Below are 7,500 nucleotides of genomic sequence, written 5' to 3'. Positions count from 1 at the left end.
TCTATTTTAATACCAAATGTATTTCACTCTTCCTTGCTTCCTCGAACAGAGAACACTGAACAGAATATACTTTTCCTCAGGGATGTCATGCTCTCTATGGCCCATTAGCTTCATACTTTTATCCAGTAATGTACTCAGGAACAAGGTGCTTCCTTGTCTCTTCACTCAAAGGCCCCAAGTGGCTTTCAGTGCCACAGTCCATGTGTTTCTCTCTCTGGTGGAACCTCACACCTGCCCAGTGCCTGCAGACGCATACTAACAGAACTGACTTGCTGTTTCTAATGTCACAAGGACACGAGACTTGTGACGAGACTGCCACGCTTGTAAGAATTCCATGTAATCTAAGAACTGATGGGAACTCAACAAGAAGAGTGAAGGGGAATCAGATGTGGGAGGGACTGAGTCTTGAGGGGATGCCAAGCGAAAAAAGATATAGCATGAAATTAATCTTCTTGAGTGGTAAGTGCTGTAATCATTCCCCCCCTCCCGCAGGGTTCTGTCCCCCCTTTACCTCCCTGGATCCCCATTTTCTTCCTCTGGAGTGGAGGCCGACCTGCCCAGTCCCTCTGGAATAAGCCACTGGGCAATGGACATGACGCCCAGTGTAAGGTGCTGGTTTCAATCTTCCTGGAAGTTGGAGGGACATTAGACCAGACACCTCCCCGCAGACACCGAGAGTCCTGAAGCTCTAAGCCCCTTCCCAGTGAGGCCAGAGCAACGCCTTGGAACAGACTGGAATCCTAACGGTGGTTTAACATTCCACAAAGACTTGCCTGCTGGAAGTGTGTTCTAATAGAGAGTTCTGGAGGCACCAAAAAGTCTTTGCTTTTCTTTCTTTTGTGTACAAGGTTTATCTTGGAGACAAGGGCAATGGGCTCCGGGTGGGGATCAGTACAATCCCCTTACACTCCCCTCCCTGCCGCACACACATCCCAGCACAGCTCCAAGCACAGAGACAGGGCCTCTGGAGCCAGGCAAATGGTTGGTGAATTCTCTGAAAGATCAAATAGTATTTGTTTATTTATTCAGTATTCATCAAATAGTCAACAGATGCTTATTGGGGGGCGTACAGTGTGCACTGGGGGATTTGATGGTGAACCAGCTTGATAAGATCCCTTTCCTTAGGGAGCTCTGGTCTTGACCAGTTAGAGAAAAGAGTAGAGAATAAATGTGTAAACAAAGATGATCACAGGCTGGGACCAGAGTTCTGCATTTAACAAGGCTCTGGGAAGGTCAGGAATGGGGATGAACCTGCACACAGTGGACCCTGAATAAATGGATATTCCTTCTCCATGCAAATCCCCCACAAAGCAAATCTTCTGTAGCCTTGTCTTAGCTGGGGAGACACGACTCTAAGTCTCTTACAGTATCCCTTCTCCCCCACATCCCACTCACTTCCACTGAGCCCCCACCCTCCACACCGAGGCCAAGTGAAGATGCCTCCTTCCTGCTTCTCATAGCCCCCATTCCAGTTTTTTACTACATGTTCAGACACATTAGCCACAGTGCAATAATTAAGATCATGTACTCTGAAGCCAAGCAGACCTAGGTTCAAAACTCAGCTTTCCTATTATTTGCCTGGGTGATTTGGGGCAAGTTACTGATCTTTTCACAGCTTCGGTTTTCTTATTTGTCATAGTACCAACCTCACCGGGTATCTGAGGATTATACAGGATAATATAGCTGAAGGCTCTAGCTTAATACCTGGCATATACCAAGTGGTCACTAAGTGTTAGTTATATTCTATGATTACCATTAATAACAATACTAATATAAACTTTTGCTGACTCCTCATTGCCTGCCAAATCCAAACTCCTTGCCAGGACATGCGAAATTCTCCCTTTTAACTCGCTTTCTTTGTTTGTTTGTTTGCTTGCTTGTTTGTTTGTTTGTTTGGGGGTAGCTGGAGGGCAAATATAAACTCATCAGTGTGACAAAGTACAGAGTGAAGGCAGGGCATGAAATCCATCTGTAACAGACTGTGGGATCACAGAGCAAAAAGGGGCCACTTCTGAGAGGAAGAATTAGAGGAGGTAGCATTCAAGCTGACAGTGAAGGATGCAGCTGGTGACGGAGAGGGGGACAGACGTCTCATGGTAGGGGTCCTAGTGGTTGTCTGGCATAGAGAAGGAACTGTAAGGCAGCGCCAGCACCACAAACTCTGGAGTCAGCCTTGGTCCACTCAAATGCAAAATGGGGATAACAGTGGGGATGACTTCATGGGGTTCCTCTGAGATTAAATGTGATTGTACATGCAATAATATAGCATGGGGCTTGGCAGAGTAATTGCTTGAAAGTGTTGGCAGTTGTTAACTGTTCTCATCACCATTAATGCTGGAGAATATAGCTGAAGATGAGGACAGACTAGGGACACCCAACACTGGGGTCCATGTTAAGAATATTATATTGTTCTGCGCTCGCAGCAGTGGGTACAGTGTTGCACGGTCACACAGTATTTGATGAATAGATGGATAAACAGGTGTTTGAGGCCTTGAATGCCATATCCAGGAGTCTGCTCTGCAGGTTGTACAGGGTGGACCTGCAGATGTTTTGAGCAGGGGTTGCTGTAGCTTGCAATTACTGGCAGCATGAAAGCCAGGTCATCCTCGGTGTCAAGGAGCCAGGGCAGGGCCCTCCCCAGTGTCCTGGGTACCACACTTCCCTGCAAGGAACCTGAGACCAGAAATAAAGGTTCAAGCAGCCACGTTGCCAAGGCTGTTTGCCATGGCAACATCAGGGAGCCACTCGTGGGCCGGCTACTGCAACTGCTCAGGGCCTGGTTTCTACCGTCTCCCCGCTCTCTCTCTCTCTCTCTCTCTCTCTGCTACATGACTATGTTCTGCCAGGCAAGCACCAGGAAAACACACGGCTGCAAAGCTTGCTGGGGAGCATCTATCTCAGCCAACAGGGTTCCCAGACAGTGGGTCCCAGACAGTTGAGTCCCTGCCACATAGAGCCAGCCCTGGCCAAGGGGACAGCAGCCAGGGGCCCTGTCCTGCCTTGGCTGGGTGATCTGAAGGCACCCCTGGTCTGCTCCCAGTCTGTTTTCTCACTCCAAGGTAAGGGCATTCAGCAAGGTAGTCTCTAAGGCACTCCCAACTCCCTGAAAGCTCAAATTCACATTGGTGTATTTACATCATTGTCATCGTCACCGTGGCTTCCATTTATTGAAAGCTTACTATGTCAAGCAAGGCTGCAGACATTATTTATCCTCTTCAGTTATCCCAAGAAGAACATACTATTATTTCTAGTTTTACATATGAGGCACCTGGAGTCAGAGAAGTTAAGACACCTGCTCAAGGTCACCCAGATATTAAGTGGTGGACACCTGATTTAAACCCTTGGCAGTTAAAATCCAAAGCCCAGAGCTCTGAACCACTATCTGATATTTCTTCTTACCCCTTCAAGCAGCATATAATTAGGCTGTTTCTTCAAAGTCATTATTATAACACTTGCTATGGGTGGATGGATTCCTCTTTCCCCAGAAGTTTAGGGGAAAGAAAAACATAATACTCTGAAAAAGGAACCTCATGGCCTAGACAGGATCAAGAACCTCAAGCTCAGGTCAGAAGATAAGCATTAGGGTTTAGATTTGTCTGTTTTAAATACTAAGGATGGTTCCTAATGACTGAGCATCTCTAAACGCTTCACAGGCACATCTCCATTAGTCTTCACTAAGTATACACTACTATTAGTCCCATTACCCAGATGAAAAAACTGAGGCACAAAAGAAATTTTGTGCCAAAGCCACAGGGCTTGCCCCAAGCAGAGTTCGGTACCAGGATTGAAAGCCCTCAGCTACTTGCACAAAGAATCAGGGTGAAGGTTTGTTTTCTAAGACTGAGCAGTAATAACAGCCTTTGGGGATAATGAATCAATGGCTTTGCCATCCCATTTGTAAAAGCCTCTTACTCTAGACAAGTTCTTCTACTTTAGAAACTCAGTTTTTGCCCCAAGGAAAGGGCAGGGCAGGGAGCCCAGGAGTCCAGCTGCCACCAGGAGCCTGTAGGTCCTGTGCCTAGCCCAGCAATGCGACCGCAGGCCAGGTCCCACCTCTCAGCTCTGTGAACCTCGGCTGCTGACCCTGTGGCCCTGTCTCCTTCATTGAGTGGTCCTGAGCACCTAGTGAGAAAACCCATGATCAGCTGCAAGGGGAGTCAGTGGGGTTGGGTTTAGAAACAGTGAGAGCAGGAAAAACTTGCAGAGCTGGCTGGTGGACTGTACTCTGGGGTCCCATAGCCACCTTAGGCAACAGTGTATCTCCAAAGATGATATATACATCCTGTCCCTGCCCCAGAACTAAAACCACCATCACTATCACCAGCCCACCACTCCCGCCCCACCCCTCTGAGTTGTGATATTGGAAAATAACTGGCCAGGGAGTCAGGGACCTGGGCCTCCTTCAGCTGGGTGGCTTCTCCTCTGTGTCTCAGTGTCCCTTCTTCTGGAAAAGGCAGGGGTAGATGCTCCCTAAGGGCCTTCCCAAGCCTGGCGGGAGAGAGAACTACTCAGGGGCCAACATTCAAATCCCAGGTTAGACACTCACTACTGCCAAGACCTTGAGTGACTTACCCTCTGTGCCTCAATTTTATCACTTACAAAATAGGGAAAACAGAATCAAGCTTATAGTTATTAGAATACAATAGTACTCAAAAGTCTCTTAGCAGATACATATTGCAACAGTCACGGATGACATGATGTGGTATGCGGGTGGATAGCCAAGAGTGGTAACAGGTCCCAAACAGCTGAAGCTGAGTGAACCAGGCATAGGGATGCACTGTATCCTTCCTGCCACTTGCTTCTTCTGTGTAAGTTTGATGTTTTCCACAGTAAAATTTTTAAAATACAAAATTCTTTTCAGAGAACCTGATACCTAATCATATAAAACATTCTTCTGTTCAAAAACTCATCTACTTAATGGATACCCCAGTGCTAGTCTAGGATAAAAATACCATTTCTTGCCCTCCTAGAGCTGTCAATCTAGTCACAAGGATAAAAGAACACAAGCAGCCCAGGATAGTAAGTGGCAGTCTCCACGTCAGTGGTAGAGGCAGAACAGTTAGCTTAAAAGGCTTTCCAGACAGGACAGGTGCAAGCGGGGCCTTGACATGCAGGTAGGCTATGAGTACGTTATAATGGTGGGGGTGGAGATATGGGGAGGAATTTCCAGGTCATTCCATCAGCATTTATTAATCTGTCCCTTCTCAAGAACACATGGTCTGAAGATACAAAAAAGTGTCTACCCTGCAGAGGCTCAAGGTCTAGCATATTTGTTCAGTGAGGATTTTGAATGACTACTGTGTTTCAGGCACTTGTCTGTTCACTGTGGGGGAAAAAATGCTGAATGAAACAAACAAATACTCTTGCCCTTGTGGAGCTTAACAATCTGGAGTGATTTCCTAAATAACACTTAATGTGAACCGTATTAGAAGAGATGTATCTATTATTTGGTGCTTATTTAATATTCCCGGCATTGTGTTAGGTGCTTTACACACATTTTGCCATTTGATTTTCATTGACTCCTTGCAACAACCTTATGAGGGAATATTTATCTTTATCTTTACAGATGAGAAAATGGAAGCTTAGAAAGTTTATGTGACCTACCAAAGGTATCACAGCCAGCAATTTGAAGAACCAGGACTCAAACCCAGGTAGGCTGACTTCAAAGTCAGTGCATGCTGCCATGCACAGGATGCAGCTGTGCCTGGAGGTGAGAGAGAAGGCGTCACCAAAACAATGGCTTGGGAGCTGGGGCCTGTGGGGCGAGTAATGGAAATGGTGGAAACGGAGACAGGAGACAGAAGAGCATGAGCCTGAGCTTCCAGGAAGACAATTCATGTCGTTCTGGGTGGATCAGGATCCCAAAGGGAAAGCAGACAACTGAGGATAAAGTCGGGGGCCTAACTCTCCAACTTCAAGTACCTGATGGTCAGGTTAAACGTTAGGCTTTAAAAGTGCTGGGAAGCCATGAGTGACATTTGAGCAAAGGATTGACATCAGACATGCACTTTAGGAGGACTGGCCTGCCATCAGGGCCAAGGACAAGTGGGAGAGGGCAAAGCCTAGTGTGGCCAAGGTCTGTTCGGTAGTAATGCAGGAATCCAGCTGTGAATGGACAAGGACCAAGACCAGAAGAGAAAGGAACAGAAGGGTCAACCCAACCCCACTGATTCTGCGTCAGCTGTGTGGACAGGATGGATGTGACTACCTTGGAGGAGGACAGGAAATGACTCTGCTCATTCTCTTCCAAATGACTTTATTTGGGTTCCCTTCATCCTTATATAACAAGAAGTATAAGTCCCAGTTTTTACATTTAAAAAAAAAAAAAAAAAGATTGCATGGGTGGGAGTTAGCTTTCTACTTTATCCTGCCCTTCTAACGTGCTTCACAAAGAGAATTCCAAGTTTTATGAGTAGCCAGCTGATGCCCTTTTGCATACCTTATTTAATTCCCAACCCTGAGAATTAGGGCCTATTAGCCCCGTTTCACAAATTGAGAAATTGAGGCCTAGAGAAGTGGAGGAACTTCCGAATCCTGTCTCCTCTCTGCACACTGGGCCTTCATTTGCTCAAGGTGCTGGAAATACGATGACAGAACTAGAAAGGTGTCCCTGTCTTCACGGAGCTTGGAGTCAGGCGGTCTGAGAATCCTGCCCACTAATCTTGGCTCTCCTTACTCAAAAGGTAGTGTAGGTAAATTGTCTTCAGCAAGTCAACAAGTTCTCTGAAACTGTAAAATCCTCATCTATAAAATGGAGATAATAATAGCACCTAAGCCTTTGTAGAATCTTTATGAGAATGAAACATAATAATGCAAATAGAAAGCTGGGCAGAATGCATGGCATCTAGAGGATGCTCAATAAATGTTGATGATGGTGACGACGACGACGATGATGATGATGATGATGGAGATAGTTGTTAGCCCTGCAATGCTCGAATTATGGCCTCATTTCCAAGCCTAAGCCCCCATTTGCAAGACTGCTTCTCACTCAAAGCAGTATTCTTCCTATTATTCCAGAGAGAGAAGGAAAAGGGTGACTCACACCCTGGCAGTGGGGGAGCTTCTGGCTGGCTTATACTAGCTGGAGAGAAGAGGGCCCCAAGGTGAAGGGGAAATATGAGCCCCTGGGGCCCAGTTGCTGGGCCTTTGCCTTTCCTGGGTTTCATAGGCGTCCTGATCATTAGCACTCGTGAAGGAGCCCCAGTGAAAATGGAGCCCAGGTCTCCGATAAACAAAGCCAGTAAACATGTCCCTTTCTGGGCTCGGGTGAAGAAGTTACTTCCCCTGGTCTCGCACAAGTGAACGGTAGGCAAAGGTACCTAGCAAAGACTGCACTTCAACCTGCTCCTACAGAGCGCTAGAACTCTGACTTGGAAAAGAAGCTGGCCCTACTCTGGGGGCTGTGGAGGCAGCAACATTTCAGATGAAATGCAAGAGAACACTTGGACTTCAAGCCATTTTCCCAATTTTCCATGTGTCGGGGGCCCTTCTCGATGCTCA

The 7,500-nt window shown here is 46.7% G+C and overlaps 1 protein-coding gene across 4 annotated transcripts in view; it reads right to left on the bottom strand.

Moving 5' to 3' along the window:
• The window catches only part of PPARGC1B (PPARG coactivator 1 beta), a 101,389-nt gene that overhangs the window by 89,469 nt on the left and 4,420 nt on the right, over window positions 1–7,500 (bottom strand). The gene's annotated exons all lie outside the window — the stretch shown is intronic.

This window comes from Pteropus vampyrus, unplaced genomic scaffold, assembly GCF_000151845.1.
Source record: "Pteropus vampyrus isolate Shadow unplaced genomic scaffold, Pvam_2.0 Scaffold185, whole genome shotgun sequence".
Lineage (NCBI taxonomy): Eukaryota > Metazoa > Chordata > Mammalia > Chiroptera > Pteropodidae > Pteropus > Pteropus vampyrus.
Note: the sequence above shows the minus strand (reverse complement) of the source record. Positions and strands in the feature narration are given on the sequence as shown.